General features: G+C 44.3%; 1 protein-coding gene and 1 long non-coding RNA gene across 6 annotated transcripts in view; one reads left to right on the forward strand and one right to left on the reverse strand.

Moving 5' to 3' along the window:
- LOC122542817 (neuronal PAS domain-containing protein 3-like) overlaps positions 1–18,725 on the forward strand; it is a 433,604-nt gene that overhangs the window by 175,597 nt on the left and 239,282 nt on the right. The window lies entirely within an intron of this gene.
- LOC122542819 overlaps positions 6,030–18,725 on the reverse strand; it is a 29,377-nt gene continuing 16,681 nt past the window's right edge. The window contains exon 3 of the long non-coding RNA XR_006309870.1: positions 6,030–6,129. This is a non-coding gene — a long non-coding RNA (uncharacterized LOC122542819). The remainder of the gene's footprint in view (positions 6,130–18,725) is intronic.

The raw sequence follows: 18,725 nt of genomic DNA on the forward strand, positions 1-18,725 counted from the left end.
TGATATACTGGAGCTAATTTTTACAGTTTTGCCTCAACACATTTGTGTGTATTAATATAGATAAATATAAAATCATTAATAACAACTTGATTTAACTAAAAGAACATGACACATGTTTGGTGTATCTTAAGAGACCTTCATTCCACAATAGGCCAGCGGTGAAATAATAATTTGGAGAGGAACTCCTCATATGCAGTGATGAATCTGACACTTGGAAATTAGTTATGTTACTTTTGAAGAATCCCTCTTCCTCTCACTGTCTCTGTCTCTTTAATTTTGGGTATTTTTTGGCATTCAGTGATTCAGCCACTTCAAAGCTGCCTTCGATTTACTGTGGTGATTGCATGCTCTGTACAGAGACCTCTCCCTGTTCAAGAACACTGAGGTCCTGAATCATGTATGGCTCTTTCACACAGAGAATGAATGTTACACTAAATTATTCAGCCAGGCTCTATGCAGCAGAATGATTTCCTTTGTAGGTGAGGGTTTTGTGTATGCGTGTATGTCTGTCGCTACCAGCGCAATTTCCTTTTTACTTACCAGCGTCTGTTCGGCAAGGTCATCCACTATGTAAATTTGATCAGATTTATTTTCGCTGGGAGAAGGTGGGAGCTGAATACGGCCATTGACTCAAAGCACGGCTTTTTAAAAAATAGTGCAGCTGCGTCCTAAACCCCATCCTGTGTGATTTTTTAACAATCTTTTCTTGTTGCGTTGCAAATTTGGCCTCATGACGTCATTTAAGGAATTGACATTAGCAATCATTGTTAGCTTCCAGTTGTGGGGAGCACAGTTTCCAGGTCAAAGAGACAGGAACCTATTGGCCTAAGACGTAGTGATTGAGAAATTCAAGAGAGCACACGGGAACCATTTTAGTTTACTACTTGATCTGCTTGGTTTCATTTTAGGTTTATTATCTGGTGTTCTCTGATATCCTCTACGTTCCCTTTAAGCAGACTGGCAGGGAATGATGTCTCCCGCCCCAGTTTCATCCTAGAAGAGAATACGATAATTGATTGTGCCCCTCAATTTCCATTTTTGTTTGTCAGCTGTGGTTCAGCCTTCTTGCCTCAGACCAGGTTCAGGCCCCACTCCAGTGGAGGAGGGATGGGGGAAGAGCACAAAAATAAAGACCGGTACTCCAATGCATTACAGAGCAGGTGCAGTTTTGTTTGAGGTGCCCTCTTTGCTGCTCTGTCTGCTGCTGCACCACTTCAAGGAAGTGCAGGGTCAAGTTTTCCGCTGTGTACTGGCCTGACCAAAATTGCTTCCTCCATCAGCATCGCAGTTGTGGTCATTTTCACACTGCTGCTCTATTGGAGTTTGCTGTGCACAGATTGGCAGCCATGTTTCTTACATTATAACTTCAAAAAATGCCTTTGGTTGTGAGACATGAAAATGGCGATACAAATAATCTTTTTTTCACAAAGAATCGGAGTACTGATTCATTAGTCCAGATGGTAGAGGGGATTGGTGGGTGCTGTACATGGTTAGCAGCAGGAGGTTGCCTTGCCCATGTTTGACCTGATGTCATGAAACTACCTGTGGTCCAGAAACAATGATGAGGATTCTCAGGGTGAGTATCTCCCAACTGTATACTACCGTGCAGCCACCCCTGCTGATGAGACAAGACAAACCCATGGATGATGATAGTGGTGTCTGGGACATTGTCTGTAAGATATGATTCTCTGAGTATGACTGTATCAGGCTGTATTTCTTGATTAGTCTGTGGGACAGCTCTCCGACTTGTGACAATTGTCCCTCAAGCTGTTAATCTGTAGGATGTAAAACTTGAAAGGGTGCAGAAAAGATTTACTAGGATGCTACCAGGACTGGAGGGTTTGGTTGTAGGGAGAGGCCGAATAGAGGAGTGAATTTCCCTGGAGCTTTGGAGGCTGAGGGGTAACTTTATAGAGGTTTATAAATCATAGGATGAATAGCCAAGATCTTTTTCCTAGGTTTGGGGTGTCCAAAACTAGAAGGCATAGGTTCAAGGTGAGAGGGGCAAGAGTTAAAAGGGAACTAAGGGGCAACGTTTTCACATGGTGGGCAGTGCCTGTATGGAAGAGCTGCCAGAGGGAGTGGTGGAGGCAGGTGCAGTTACAACATTTAAAAGGTATCTGGATGGGCATATGAATAGGAAGGATTTAGAATGATATGGGCCAAATGTTGGATATCTGGTCAGCATTGGACTGATGGGTCTGCTTCCATGCTATATGAGTCTATGACCCTTTGAGGACTTTGTAGGTTCAACAAGGCTGATCTTATGTGGTCCATCCAGTTTCATTTCTTTGAGACATTTTAGCAGTTGATAAAATTGGCTGCCTTGTTGGGGCCATTTCACAGGGCAGTTAAGAATCAACTGGGTTGCCATGGGTCTGGAGTCACGTGTAGGTCAGACTGTGTAACGATGGCAAATTTCCTTCCCTAAAGGGCATTAGTAAATTAGATGGGTTTTGCAATATTTTGCCTTCCCTATTAGTACATTGCTTGCCAGTTTGAATTCCCATTTGACCAGAGCAGGTGATGACCTTCTCTAAAGGGCTTTAGTGAATCAGACAATGGTTCAATGATCATGATTAAACTTTTAATTTCATAATTTCAAAAAGAAAAATCAAGCTCCACTATTTGGTGTGGTAGGATTCGAACCTGTGTCCCCATAACAGTACCTGGGTGTCCAGCAACAATACCATTATTCTGTCACCTAGCAGAGAGGTTTAAGGGGAGAATTCCAGAGTCAAGGCCGCTGAAGGCATGGCTGCCAATGGTGGAGTGATTGAAATTGGGGTTGCAAAGAATTAGAGGAGTACACATATTTCAGAGGGACTCCCATCAGGAAACCTCGCTTTAGACTAAGGTCCTCTCATTCACTGCACTGCACCAAGTCCAAGTGAGCTGAGCCCCTTCTTATTCACTCCCACTAAATATGATCCCACTTGCTGAAAGCTCTTCCTTTTTACTCCCATTATAAACTATTTCAATCGATCAGTTTTATCCCAGTGTAGAGAATTACAAGCCTCCTATAATTAGCAGCCTTGACCTATGGACTTCTGTAATTAACCTATTATAATTAGTAACATACCAATTGGAAAAAATTGGATTCAAGTGGGATTAGGAAGCGCATCTTAAAACTACTAGTTAAAATGTTAATTCACAATATGTATTATTTAACGGCATACACATTTTAAAATATTTATCTAAATGTAATCCACTAGAATTTAACAAAAAATGCATAGGCGTAAACTCAATGGAAATCTTGCACTGAATATGACTTGGAACTCACTGCCATGAGAACTCAAATAGCAGAGATGCCTCTATGGGGGCAATGGATAAACTGATGAGGGAGAAAGGAATATGTGAAAAGGTTGGACAGGCTCTGCTTGTATTCACTGGAGTTTAGAGGGAACTTAATTGAAATGTATATGATCCTGAAGGGTCTTGACACAATAGACATGAAAGCAGGTTTGCTCATGTGGGAGAATCTTGAATTAGGTATCACTATTTAAAAACACAGGGATGGTGGGAATAATGAGGAGAAATGTGAAACTTTGGAAATCTCTTTCTCAAAATGTGGAGGAAGCAGAATCTTTGAATACTTTTAAAGTAGAGGTGAATAAATTCTTGATGAGCAAGGGGATGATTGGTTATCTGGGGTGGGGGGGGTAAGGTGGGAATATGGAACAATCAGATCTCTTATAGAATGGCAAACAGGTTGGAGGGGCAGAGTGGCCTTTTCCTGATCATAATTCATATGAATGGCAGGTTACATTGATGGGTTGCAAAATGAAGGATGGAATCAAGGTCATGTGGAGAATAAGTGCTAGCATGGACCTGTTGGGCTGAATAACCTCTTCCTACCCCGTAAATTCTATGCAAGTATGATTTATCAAAGATTTGAAAACTTCATTGAATTATAAGTCACTGGCAAATTGATCAGAATTGAATGATTAAGGTAACAGTGTAAAATGAAAATAAGGTAACAGCTCCTTTACAAAAGTAGCAATAAATTTAGCTTGCTATTTAAAGTATTGGAAACCCACAATTTTAAGTTCTGCACTCTGGAGCCATACACCCTTCTCACCTTTTTTGTCACTAAACTGTAAAGGAACATTTGACGAGGAAGACAAGGTGATTCTCATCGCTACTTCTGCAGGACGGAGTTATTCAGTTGAGGAGTTTCACTTTGAAAAGATGTGACACAGAGAAGCCCTGCTGAAGAAATGTAAGGCATTAAATCACAGAGATAAATCCAACCTGGAATTAACTTTGACTTATACCAGTTTATTTGTACAGATTAAAGTTGGTGAGAGGGAAGTTCAGTACAACAATTGGCTTTCAAAGTATGGGTAACTTTGGGGTTCTTTAAGATTTTGAAACTCTCATCCATATTTTTCAAATCCTGCCATGAGATTCCACCTCCCTATGTCAAATTTGTTCCAACCCTCTCATCTTCTGAGATCTCTGCAGTCCTCAATCTCTGATTCCATGATTTTTGTCATTTCTCTGCGAATTTCACAATCTAGAATTCCCTCCCTGAACATTCCTGATGAAGGGCTTTTACCCAAAGCGTCGATTCTCCCGCTCCTTGGATGCTGCCTGACTTGCTGAACTTTTCCAGCACCACGCTCTTTACTCTAATCTCCAGCATCTGCAGTCCTCACATTCGCCCATCCTCTTGTCTCTGCCTTTGTCTCTCATTTTTTAAAGATGCTGTTCAGAACCTTCCTCTTTGACCAAGGGTTTGGTCAGCTGTCCTAATTTCTCCCAATGCTGCTCAACTTTTGTTTGTTTACAACTCTACTGATGCATTTTGGGCTGCTTTAAGGTTTAAGTTGATTGAAATGTAGAAAATAGGAGTAGGCCACTGACACATGACTTAAGGAAGGCCAGGCACTGCATTCAATTGTTCTCTACTATGAAGTGGCTTTATCAGAATATTCATATTTAGCTAAGACTAACCAAACAAGACCTCTCCACTTAGTGTCAGAGGCTCTGTCAGATCAGCGCACAATACAGTCCTATCTGCTGCTCCTGGCATTTCTTCTGTATTCACCAGGTGGTGGTAAACTTTTCTGACAGTATATCTTATGATCTATATCAGTGGATTAGATTAACTGTAACTGCTATAAATAAGATGATCGTGAGTGATACCAAAATTCACCATGCGTTTGATCATGAAAGGTGTAGACCATAGGAGGCTAGCAATGGATGGATCGAGTGGGCAGAAAAGTAGCAATTAGGAATTCAGTCAGGTAATGCATGATCTAATACATTGGGGAGGGCAAAAATTTGTAATACCTGTCTGGTTCACTGAATGACCTTTAGAGAAGGAAATCTGCAATCCTTACCCAGTCTGACCTACAGACCCATAGCAATCGCATTGACTCTTATATACCTTCTGAAATGGTCTAACAAGCCGTTCAATTCAAGAGCAAGTAGGAATGAGCAACAAATGCTGGCTTTGTCAGCAACACCCTTGTCCCATTAGAGAATAAACTATAGGGGAAAAAATAAGATTCTATGAAGTGTGGAAAATTAAAAATCCTTGGCAAGGAATGTCCGACGTAGGAAGACAAGTAGATAAGGTGGTCAAGGCAGCAAACAGATATTTCCCTTTACTGGCCAGGTCATAGACTATGGATTCTGGATTAGTGGTGCTGGAAGAGCATAGCAGTTCAGGCAGCATCCAAGGAGCAGCGAAATCGATGTTTCGGGCAAAAGCCCTTCATCAGGAATAAAGGCAGTGAGCCTGAAGCGTGGAGAGACCAGCTAGAGGAGGGTGGGGGTGGGGAGAAAGTAGCATAGAGTACAATGGGTGAGTGGGGGAGGGGATAAAGGTGATAGATCAGGGAGGAGAGGGTGGAGTGGATAGGTGGAAAAGGAGATAGGCAGGTAGGACAGGTCCGGACAAGTCATGGGGACAGTGCAGAGCTGGAAGTTTGGAACTAGGTTGAGGTGGGGGAAGGGGAAATGAGGAAACTGTTGAAGTCCACATTGATGCCCTGGGGTTGAAGTGTTCCGAGGCGGTATTTAAGATGAGGCGTTCTTCCTCCAGGCGTCTGGTGGTGAGGGAGCGGCGGTGAAGGAGGCCAGGTCATAGACTATAAGAGCAGGAAGTCTATGCTTGAACTGTAATAAAAAATAAACACCAGTTAGGCCACAGTTCAAGTGCTGTGCACATTTCTGGTCACTGCATTACAGGAAGGATGTTATTGCACTTGGGAGCGTACAGTCAAGATTTATGGGGATGTTGTTGGGAATGGAGAATTTTAGTTGTCAGGCAGGATTGCACACATTAGATTTTCTTGGGGCTGGAGGAAGTTGAGGGAGACCTCCTCCTGTCCTGCCTTGAGCTCTTTCTTGCCTGGAGGTTGGGGATCATGCTCTGCCTCTGTCCTCCCTTCAGGCAACATCCTCACAGTCCACTGTACTCATCGACCCCTCTCTCAGCTGCCCTATGGAAGAAATCTCTGTCCCATTTCAGCTCTGAAAAAAATCCTGCGAAACCCTGGCATTAACTTCTCTGGATGTCACTTTTTAAGACACCCCAGTATGCCAACATTTTCATGCACAGGTTCGAACAAGACGACTTTTCTGCACAGAACCTGCAACCAACACTATACACCAGATATAATGACAACATTTTTTTCCTGTGGACCCCTGGTGAGGAGTTACTGAAACAACTACACAGTGATATCAATGAGTTTCTTCTCACCATCAGATTTACCATGGACTACTCTTTAGTATCTGTCTCATTCTTGGACATATGCATCTACATCAAAGATAGGCACTTCAGCACCTCACTCTACCACAAACCCATGGATAATCTCACAATGCTACACTTCTCTAGCTTCCACTCGAAGCATATTAAAACAGCCATCCCATACAGACAACCCCACGCATACACAGGATCTGTTCAGATGAGGACAAACATGACAGACACCTGAAGGTGCTCAAGGATGCCCTTATAAGAACAGGGTACGATGCTCAACTCGTTGACCGCCAGTTCAGACATTCCACAACGAGAAACCATAATGATCTCCTCAGGAGACAGACAGGGTTGCAACCAATAGGGTTGTTCAGTTCTTCTCGGGAGCCGAAAAACTGTGCCATGTTCTTTGTAGTCTGCAACATATTATTGATGAGGATGAGCACCTCGTCAAGACCTTCCTTACACCCCCACTTCTTGCCTTTAAACAACCACCAAACCTTAAACAGATCATTGTTTGTCGCAAACTGCTGAGCCTTCAGGACAACATTGACCACAACACCGTAACAGTCCTGTCAGGGCAACCGCTGCAAGACATGTCAGAGTGTTGACACAGATACTACCATTATACACCATTTATGTGTCAGGTACTCATGTGACTTGGCCAACATTGTCTGCAGCGTATGAGATAGACAATGATGCCCTGAGGCATGGTACATTGGCAAGACCCAGCAGACACTATAACAATGGACAAATGGACACTGCACAACAATCGCCAGGCAGGAGTGTTCCCTCCCAGTCAGGGAACACTTCAGTGGTCAGGGACATTCGGCCTCAGACCTTTGGGTGACCATCCTCTAGGTGGTCTTTGGGACAGACAACAAAGCAAAGTGGCTAGGCGAAAGTGAGTACTGCAGATGCTGGAGATTAGTGTCTAGAGTGTGGATTATGGAAAAGCACAGCAGGTCAGGCAGCATCTAAGGAGCAGGAAAATCGACGTTTTGGGCAAACGCCCTTCATGTTTACATAAATGATTTGGATCTGAGCATAAGAGGTACAGTTAGTAAGTTTGCAGATGACACCAAAATTGGAGGTGTAGTCGACAGTGAAGAGGGTTAGCTCAGATTACAACAGAGTCTGGACTAGATGGGCCAATGGCTGAGAAGTGGCAGATGGAGTTTACTTCAGATAAATGTGAGGTGCTGCATTTTGGGAAAGCAAATCTTAGCAGGACTTATACACTTAATGGTAAGGTCCTAGGGAGTGTTGCTGAACAAAGAGACCTTGGAGTGCAGGTTCATAGCTCCTTGACAGTGGAGTCGCAGGTAGATAGGATAGTGAAGAAGGCGTTTGGTATGCTTTCCTTTATTGGTCAGAGTATTGAGTACAGGAGTTGGGAAGTCATGTTGCGGCTGTACAGGACATTGGTTAGGCCACTGTTGGAATATTGTGTGCAAATCTGGTCTCCTTCCTATCTGAAAGATGTTGCAAAACTTGAAAGGGTTCAGAAAAGATTTACAAGGATGTCCCAGGGTTGGAGGATTCGAGCTGTAGGGAGAGGCTGAACAGGCTGGGGCTGTTTTCCCTGCAGCGTCGGAGGCTGAGGGGTGATCTTATAGAGGTTTACATAATTATGAGGGATGTGGATAAGGTAAATAGGCGAAGTCTTTTCCCTGGGACGGGGAGTCCAGAACTAGTGGGCATAGGTTTAGATTTAGGCATAGGTGAGAGGGGAAAGATATAAAAGAGACCTAAGGGGCAACTTTTTCACGCAGAGGGTGGTACGTGTATGGAATGCGCTGCCAGAGGAAGAGGTGGAGGCTGGTACAATTGCAACATTTAAGAGGCATTTGGATGGGTATATGAATAGGAAGGGTTTGGAGGGATATGGGCTGGGTGCTGGCAGGTGGGATTAGATTGGATTGGGATATCTGGTCGGCATGGACCGAAGGGTCTTTTTCCATGCTGTACATCTCTATGACTCTAACAATGCAAAGTGGCTGAGTTTGGTACCCATGAGGATGGCCTCAACTGGGACCTTGGATTCATGTCACACTACAGATGACCCCACGCATTATATAATCTCTCGCTCTCACACACATGTGCATGCACACAAGCATACACACACATTCTTACATGCTCACACTCACGCAGACTCTCTCTCATACACACACACACCCCACACTCACACCCATGCACGCACCCTTTCACAGATTTGTGTCCCACCATACTCATATACATACTTTACCAAGCTTACACACATGCAAACACTCTCCCACATGCACAAACTCTGTTTCTCCTGCACGCGTGCACATATAAGTTTGAGGTGAATTTGTATCTGCAGAATTATATTTACAGATAAGTTCTATTTTCCTCAAAAAGTACATAACCTACAGTAAATCTATGTAATAGTCTATAAATCTCACTTTAGAAATAGAACCAGTGTGACTCAAGATTGGGACAGAGACAGACTTTAACCTCACACCTTTAATGCATTGTCTGAGCTGAGATGGCACCTTTTGTTAGGAAACCTGAAGTTCTCTCGAGAATGTGACTTAAAAGAAGTTCTGGGATTTACATATTAAAGAACCGAAACAAACAAACCCATTCTAAAAGATGAAAGACTTAATCTAGGTTTATCACTTCAGCTGCATGATATATGTAGTCTTCTGCTATAAATTCTGTGCATTATAGTCCTGCTTCACAACCACCTGATGAAGATTCGGAGATGCCGGTGTTGGACTGGGGTGTACAAAGTTAAAAATCACACAACACCAGGTTATAGTCCAACAGGTTTAATTGGAAGCACACTAGCTAGTGTGCTTCCAATTAAACCTGTTGGACTATAACCTGGTGTTGTGTGATTTTTAACTTTGTACCTGATGAAGAAGGAGTGCTTCAAAAGCTGGTGCCTCCAAGCAAACCTGTTGGACTATAACCTGGTGTTGTGAGATATTTGTCCAACCCAGTCCAACACTGGCTGCTCTAAATCATGACTTTTTAAGAGTTCTTTTTGCTCTTGCCATTTAAAATACCAATTCATTTATCATTTTTCTTTGTTTTGTTTGTATTTTTTTTGCATACACAACATTTTAAAGTGGTTTCCTTCCCCAGATTTGTTCTGATTGTCCAGATATCTGAGGCATACAGGAAAAGGGATAGAGTGGAGCATCCAGTGCGTTTCCTCTTTGCTATAAGCTGGAACTTTCTTATTGTTCAAAATTCTTGACCTTCAAAATTCTTTCTGGTTGCTTCCATTCTTCTTTTGACTTTGGCCTCGCAGCTGCCATCTTCTTATTCCACTTGCATCACCATTTGTCCTCAGCACATGACCTTAAGATGGAAATTTGCAGCTCGAAGATCTAATTGAGGTGTATGAAATTATGAAGGGGCCTGGAAGGTCTGGGTTTGAGTGATCTAATTCACTTCATGAAAAGAGACACCAGGAGAAATAGATATAAATCTGATAGAAAACCTTGAGGAAAAACCTCAACCAGAGAATATTGAGTGTCTCAGACTCGCTGTCTGAAAGGGACAAAGAAGGAGAAACACTCATTGTGTTTTAGAAAAAAATACTCAAGCATGCAGCTGAGGCCTGTGGACCGTGAGTAGAAAGTTGGATTAAGTTTGAGACCATTTTCGCAGACCACCACAGAAATGATGGCCTCCCTCTGCTTTACTACAATTCTTTGCAGTGGCTCTTCCAAAACATGTGCTACAGTGGTTCATGAAGAAAACTGAGGGGCAATTAGAGATGCCAGCTTTGCCAGCCTATATCCCAAGGATGCATTTTTTAAAAATTCTCAGATTTGAGAGGAAGGGACAGTCTAAGAAGAGGAAAGATGAATATAATTTTGTTGGATGGATAAAGTAAAATCAAAACGAGTGCAGGAAAGTTCACTGTATCCAACACACACTGGGGAAGTGTTGCTTAACGATTTGCAATTTGTGACAGTAATAGGATTTAAAGAAAGAAAACATGCCTTCATGTAAATGCTAATGTAGAGGGGCTTGGAGGTTCAACTTTGATTCTTTCCTCTGAGAATGCTGAGGGAAAATAACATGATTCGAGACAAAAAATACTGCAGATGTTGGAATCCAAAGTGGACAGGCAGGAGGCTGAAAGATCACAGCAAGCCAGGCAGCATCAGGAGGTGCAGAAGTCAACGTTTTGGGTGTAACCCTTCTTCACGACTGAGGGTGGGTGTGGGGGGGCTGCAGATAGGGGGAGGCAGGGGCAGGGTGGTGAAGTGGGCATAAGTAAAGACAGATAGAGGGTACGACCTGGTTGGTCACTGGAAGGGGTGAACCCGGTTGGTGGCAGGGAGCAGTAGAAGGGAGGGGCTGGGAAGGGAGTCGGGGGATGAGGAAGGAGGGTAGTTGAAATTGGAGAACTCAATCTTGAGTCCTCCAGGTTGCAGGGTGCCCAGGCTGAAGATAAGGTGTTGTTTCTCCAATAGGGGCTGTGGTTTGTTTTGGCAATGGAAGAGGCCAAGGATGGTCATGTCAGAAAGGGAGTGGTTGGGGGAATTGAAATGGGCGGTGACTGGTCTGGTCGGCCCCTGCAGACTCGGCTGCTATGCTTGGTGAGCCGTTCCCTGAGTTTACGTTCGGTTTCCTTGATGTCGAGAAGACACATGAGGAGTACCTGATGCAGTACACTAGTTTGGAAGAAAGGCAAGTGAATCTCTGTCTCATCTGGAAGTACTGTTTGGTGCCCTGGATGGAGGTGGAGGGGGTTGGTGTACCGGCAGGTTTTGCATCTTTTCTGGTTGCAGGGGAAAGTACCTGGGGATTCCCCTCCCCATTCCTCTCTGCCTTCCGCAAGGACTGTCGGAGGGAACCGACTTTGCGGAAGGCAGAGAGGGGTGGGGAGGGGAAGATGTTCTCAGTGGCGGGGTCTATTTGGAGATGGAGGAAGTGTTTGAGCATGATGCATTGGATGCAGAGACTGGTGGGGTGGTAGGTGAGTCAGGGGACAGTCTTTATTCACTGTCTTATTGTGTTGGGTGGGGGCAGGTTTAAAGTGGTGGAGCGGGGAATGGTCGTGGTGCGGCGGAGGGCTGTCTGGATGACGGAAGGAGAAAAGAACGATGTTCAAAATAGGTGGACATCTGGGATGCTTGTGAGTTGAATGTCTCCTCGTCCGAGCAAATCCGGCAGAGGCGGAGGAATTGGGAGAATGGAATGAAGTTCTTGCAGGATACTGGGTAGGAGGAGGTGTAGTCCAGGTAGTTATGGGAAGGTTGTAGTAGATTTGTAGTAGATGTCTGTCTGGAGACTGTCACCGGAGATGGAAATGGTGAGGTCAAGAAAGGGGAAAGAGGTATCTGACATGGACCAAGTGAATTTGAGAGCGGGGTGGGAGTTGTGGGCAAAGTCGATTAACTGCTCCAGCTCAGCCTCGGTGCAGATCCCTGCACTAATGCAGTCATCGATGTAACGGCAGAAGAGTTGGGGTACAGTACCCATGGAGGTATTAAAGAGGGACTGTTTGATATAGCCGACAAAGAGGCAAGCGTAGCTGGGGCCCATCCAGGTACCCATGGCCATCCCTTTGATTTGGAGAAAATGGGAGGAGTTCAAGAAAAAGTTATTAAGGGTGAGGACCAGTTTGGCGAGTTGGAAGATGGTATTGGTGGAGGAGGACTGGATGGGTCAATTGAAGAGGAAGAAGCGGAGGGTCTGGAGGCCATGTGGCATATAGACATGTATAAGGACTGCACGTCCATAGTGAAGATAAAGCGCTAGGGGTGTAGGAACTGGAAGTTACTGATGAGATGGAGGGCGTGGTTAGTGTTGCGGATGTAGGTGGGAAGTGCCTGAACTAAGGAGGAGAGGATGGAGTCGAGGTAGGACGAGATGAGTTCAGTGGGGCAGGAGCATGCCAAGATGATAGGTCAGCCTGGGTAGTTGGGCTTGTGGATCTTGGGGGGCAGGTAGAACCAGGCAGTACAGGGCTGGGGGGCTATGAGTTTGGAGGCAGTGGAGGGGAGATCACCAGAGGCAGTGAAGGCACAGACAAGTGTCTTAGATTTGGGCATGATGGGTTGTGGGCAGCGGCGAGGTAAAACGTGATGTCAGAGAATTGGCGGTGGGCTCTGCCATATAGTGGTCCGTGCTCCAGACTATCACTGCCCCACCTTTGTCAGCAGGTTTGATGGTTAACCAGGGGTGCGTGTTTGGAGGGCGTGAGGTCAGACTGGGTGAGGGGGGTGGAGAAACTGAGGCAGCCAATGTCACGTTGGCAGTCTGCAATGAAGAGTTCTAGAGCAGGTACAAGGCTTTCAGGTAGTGACCAATTGGAGGAGGAAGATTGGAGGCGGGCAAGCGAGTCCCAGACTACATTTCCCAGCATCACCCCTGGGACCTACTGCCGACCTGCAGCCAGCCAGCACACCAGCTCTCCCTCCTTACCCATTCACCCCTACAATGCACCCTACCGCTACACTTCTCCTCCTTCACGAGCACCCCTTCCCACATCACTCCCTAGCCCACATCCCTCCCAATCCCTCTTCTGTCCTACACCCAATTCCCCTTCACCACAACACATCCAACCGTCACCCACCATGTGCCATCACTATTCCCCCGACCAGCCACTCTGGGGCTCCCCCTTCCCTCCCACCGGCGAGCCCTGTCACATATTCACTATTCCCCCTCTCTCCTACAATGGTATAGCGATAATGACCACTGAATGATCAGTGATAAATAAAGGTAAAGTCACCAAAGGGCTGCTGCATCATTGGAAAGAGCCAGCTGGTGGTGATTTAACCTGACGGTCACCACAGGTTGAGAAGGAGACCATGGTAATTTCAGCAGGTGCAGGAATTAAATCTATGCTGTTGGTATCACTCTGCATTGCAAACGAGCCAACCAGCCAACTGTGCTAACCAGCCGGTGGGAATATATATTGGTCAGAACACTCAGGTTAAAACTTCTGGGTTTTTTTTTCAAACCAGTGTCCAAAGGGCATTTTTTTTTGTCATCAGCCCAAGAGGATGGAGGTGTCTACAGTTTATCATCTTGTCTGAAAAGTGGCACTTCCAACAGTGTGGTACTGAGCCTTGAATTGCATGCCATCCTTTCTGACCTTGCTTTTGATTTTGTCAGAGATTAAAAGAGAACAACAGCAGGAGCTTTGTTCATGTTCCTGATATTAACCTGCAGGGCCCTCTGTGGTTCTGCTCCTGCTTCCTAGTCACTCAAATAATGATCTCTGTGTTTGCCTAGGTGTAGACAAGTTTGCCGGCCAACTCCAACAAATCAATTATGTGACCTTCAAATGTTTCCTGAATGATATAATTAGCCAATGCAATTTCGTCCAGTGTATACAGGGACACTGTGGGAATTGGCTTACATTAAAGACCAAATTGTCTTCCAGATCTGTAATTGACAGCAAATTGTATTGCATCAGACACTGGAGCAATAATTGCATTCTGATTATGTTTTGAGAAGCGGTAGTTTGCCCACATGAAACGTCTTTGAGCAACAAAAAAAAATGCCTCAAGCACCAGAGTGTAAAAGAACCTTCCATTAACCCTAGATTTCCTGTGAAAGGGATAGAGTTGGCAATTGTTCTGAGGGCCCACATGCCAGGAGACTACAATGACTCACTCCTGCTATAATGAGCCAGCTTATTAATGAGATCTCACTGGATGGGAAATTGCAATCTTTTCCCATGTCACGTGAAATTCAGTCCCATTTGTTACCTTTCGAAATTGCCATTGAAAGATGGTGCTGCAGCCAATCTTTACTCAGTTTAACATTCATTTACAGAATGAAATTTTACAAGTGTATGCCTCTAAAATCAACTACCAGTTGCCGTGAGTGTCAGTCTACTTAAGGGAAACTTCCAGTTAAGCTCCTCTACTGCATATAATTAAACATAATTGACGATTACCACCGTTGATTTCAATAAAATCAAATGTTGGGTGTGAAAGTGACTGTCCATGTATTTGTGATTCTCTTCCTCCCTCCCTACAGCCCCAGGGAAATTACATCCCCTTTCACCAAGTTAAACTTCACATTTGCTCACCTCCACATCCTGCTTTTGAGGTTGAACGGTCACTTGATTTCAGGATCTTAAGAGTAGAGGGTAAATAAAAATTTCTTATGTTTGTTGACAAATCTAGCATAACTGCAACATGCATTGTTAAAGCATCTTTATTGTGATAAAATACCAGGAATATTTCACCAGGGGATGATCAGAACAGCGGCTGCTAAGACAAAGAAAATTAAGCATTCACTGTTGGGCCAATTAATCTGTTTTGGGACTGCCAATGCTACGTACCTCTTTGCAATATTAAATAATACCTTTGAATGATTCGTTTGAGACTACTTTCCATCAAGCCTGGCATAGATCAGCTGATTCATCTTTTTGGAGAAAGCAAGGACTGCAGATGCTGGAGTATCAGAGTCGAGAGTGTGGTGCTGGAAAAGCACAGCAGGTCGGGTAGCATCCGAGGAGCAGGAGAATCAACATTTCGGGCATAAGCCCTTTCCTCATGAAGGGCTTATGCCCGAAATGTCGATTCTCCAGCACTTCACATACTGCCTGAGCTGCTGTGCTTCTCCAGCACCACACACTCAACTGATTTATCTTTTTTAGCGGTCCTGGGAGTGTTTGATGTGGACAGTGTAGAGAGAGCTCCGCCCTTTGCCTAACCTCATGTTGAACTTGCCCTGGGAGCGTCTGCTGCTAAAGATAGAGGAAAAAGACTATTCCCCACAATGGAAATTCCTCAACTTGTAAAATCATGTACGAAAATTTAGGAAAAAACCCCCAAGTGCCATATCGCAATGGATCTCTCATGTAGAAGATGCCAAATGACTGAGTGATTTGAACCTACATCAAACCAAATTGCTAGTGATCACCAGTCCAGCTACTCAGAGGCTAGTTAGTGCTGTAATAGAGGAGAAAGTGAGGACTGCAGATGCTGGAGATCAGAGCTGAAAATGTGTTACTGGAAAAGCGCAGCAAGTCAGGCAGCATCCAAGGAGCAGGAGAATTGACGTTTCGGGCATGAGCCCTTCTTCGAAGAAGGGCTCATGCCCGAAACGTCGATTCTCCTGTTCCTTGGATGCTGCCTGACCTGCTGCGCCTTTCCAGCAACACATTTTCAGCTGTTATAGAGGACACAACTATTCAAGGTCATGCTAAGGCCATTTGATCCATTGATGCTTGTCTCTTGTATCCTAATTCATTCGTTTTAGCATTAATCTGCAACTTGGGCTCTCTTACTGTTTAACTACCTTTCCTGCCAGATTTTTGTAAACTCTCTTATCACTCTTTAGTTAAATAAAATATCTTATAAGTATCGTTTTTAAATTTACTCTTTCACTGATATAGATTTATGGCACAGGTCTTGCTGCAGTGACTTACTTCGAAGTAATATCCGGAGCTTAGCTTATCTACACCACTGAATATTTCATATTAAACTCAACTCACTGTGATTGCTGCAACCTATCCCTGTCTCGTCTGTACAATGCTGGAAATCTTTCACTATCCCCCCTTGGCTCAGCTCCATTATAGAACATAGAACAGTACAGCACAGTACAGGCCCTTTGGCCCACGATGTTGTGCCAAGCATTTATCTTACTCGAAGATCAACCTAACCTACACACCCTTCAATTTACTGCCATCCATGTGCTTGTCTAGCAGTCACTTAAATGTCCCTAATGTCTCCAACTCCACTACCACCACTGGCAATGCATTCCATGCACTCACCACTCTCTGCATCATCTACTTCTGACATCTCCCCTATACCTTGCTCCAAACACTTTAAAATTAAGACCCCTCGTGACAGCTATTTCTGTCCTGGGAAAAGTCTCTGGCTATCTACTCTATTTATGCCTCTCATTACCTTGTACACCTCTATCAAGTTACCTCTCTTCCTCCTTCTCTCCAGTGTGAAAAACCCTACCTCACTTAACCTCTCTTCATAAGACAAGCCCTCCAATCCTGGCAGCATATTGGTAAATCCCTGCACCCTCGCTGAAGCATCTACATCCTTCCTATAATGAGGCGACCAGAACTGGGCACAATATTCCAAGTGTGGTTTAACCAGGGTTTTATGGAGCTGCAGCAAAACCTCGCAGCTCTTAAACTCAGTACTGCTGTTAATGAAAGCCAAAACACCATACACCTTCTTAACAACCCTATCAACTAGGGTGTCAACTTTGAGGGTTCTATGTACATGGACCCCAAAATCCCACTGTACCTCCACACTGCCAAGGATCCTATTTTTAACCCTGTATTCAGCATTCAAATTCGACCTTCCAAAATGCATCACTTCGCATTTATCCAGATGGAACTCCATCTGCCAGTTCTCAGCTAAGCTCTGCATCCTGTCAATGTCATGTTGTAGCCTTCAACAGCCCTCGACACTTTTAACACCACCAACCTTTATGTCATCAGCAAACTTACTAACCTACCCTTCTATTTTTTCATCCAAGTCATTTATAAAAACTACAAAGAGCAGAGGCCCAAGAACACATCCCTGCAAGACACCACTGGTCATTGACCTCCAGGCAGAATACTTTCTATCCACTACCACTCGCTGTCTTCTTTCAGCCAGCAAATTCTGTAACCAGACAGCCAAATTTCCCTGTATCCCATACCTCCTAACTTTCTGAATGAGCCTACCATGGGGAATCTTATTAAATGCCCTATGAAATCCATATACACCACATCCACTGCTCGACCTTCGTCAACTTGTCTCATCACATCTTCAAAGAACTCAGTAAGGCTTGTGAGGTATGATCTGCCCCTCACAAAGCCATGCTGACTATCTTTAATGAAATTATGTTTTTCCAAATAGTCATAAATTCTATCTCTCAGAATCCTTTCCAATACCTTGCTTACCACAGATGTAAAACTGACTGGTCAGTAATTCCCAGGGATTTCCGTATTCCCTTTCTTCAACATTTACCTCTCTCCATTCAGCTGGTATTTCTCCCATGGAGAGTGAGGGTGCAAAGATCATCTCCAGAGGCGCAGCAATCTCATTCCTCCCTTCCCAAAGTTATCTTGGATATATCTGGTCTGGCATCTATCTTGATGCTTCAGAATTTCCAGCACATCCACTTCTTTAATATCAATCTGTTCAAGCCTATTGACCTGGTCTACTGTGTTCTCACTATCAACAAGGCCTCTCTCTAGTGAATACTGAAGTAAAAAATTTATTTAGGGCCTCCCTTACCTCTTAAGACTCCAGGAACAAGTTCCCTCCATTATCCCTATTTGGCCCTATCTACTCTCTGATTATTCTCTTATTTCTCATGTACATGTAGAACACCTTTGGGTTTTCCCTAATCCTTCCCGTTAAGGCTTTTTGTGCCCCCTCCTAGCTCTCCTCAGTCCATTTTTGAGTTCTTTCCTAGCTACCCTGTAATTCTCTAAAGCTGTGTGAGATCCTTGCTACCTCAACCTTAAGTAAGCTTCCTTCTTCCTTTTGACAAGAGGCTCCTCTGCTCTTGTCATCCAATGCTCCTTCACCTTACCATTCCTTGCCTGTCTGTATGGGACAAAATTATCCAACACTTGCAACAAGTGCTCCTTAAACAGCGTCCACATTTCTTTGTGCCTTTCTCATAGAACAGCTGTTCCCAATTTATACACCACAGCACTTGTCTCATAGCAGTAAAATTTCCCCTAGCCCCAATTAAATACCTTCCCATATTGTCTGTTCTTATCCCTCTCCATGACTATGGTAAAGGTGAGGCAGTTGTGGTCACTGTCACCAAAATGCTCTCCTACCGAGAGATCTGACACCTGGCCTGGCTCAAAATAGACAATAGACATTAGGTGCAGGAGTAGGCCATTCTGCCCTTCGAGCCTGCACCACCATTCAATATGATCATGGCTGATCATCCTTAATCAGTATCCTGTTCCTGCCTTATCTCCATAACCCTTGATTCCACTATCCTTGAGAGTTCTATCTAACTCTTTCTTAAATGAATCCAGAGACTGGGACTCCACTGCCCTCTGGGGAAGAGCATTCCACACAGCCACCAT

This window comes from Chiloscyllium plagiosum, chromosome 41, assembly GCF_004010195.1.
Source record: "Chiloscyllium plagiosum isolate BGI_BamShark_2017 chromosome 41, ASM401019v2, whole genome shotgun sequence".
Taxonomy (NCBI): Eukaryota; Metazoa; Chordata; class Chondrichthyes; order Orectolobiformes; family Hemiscylliidae; genus Chiloscyllium; species Chiloscyllium plagiosum.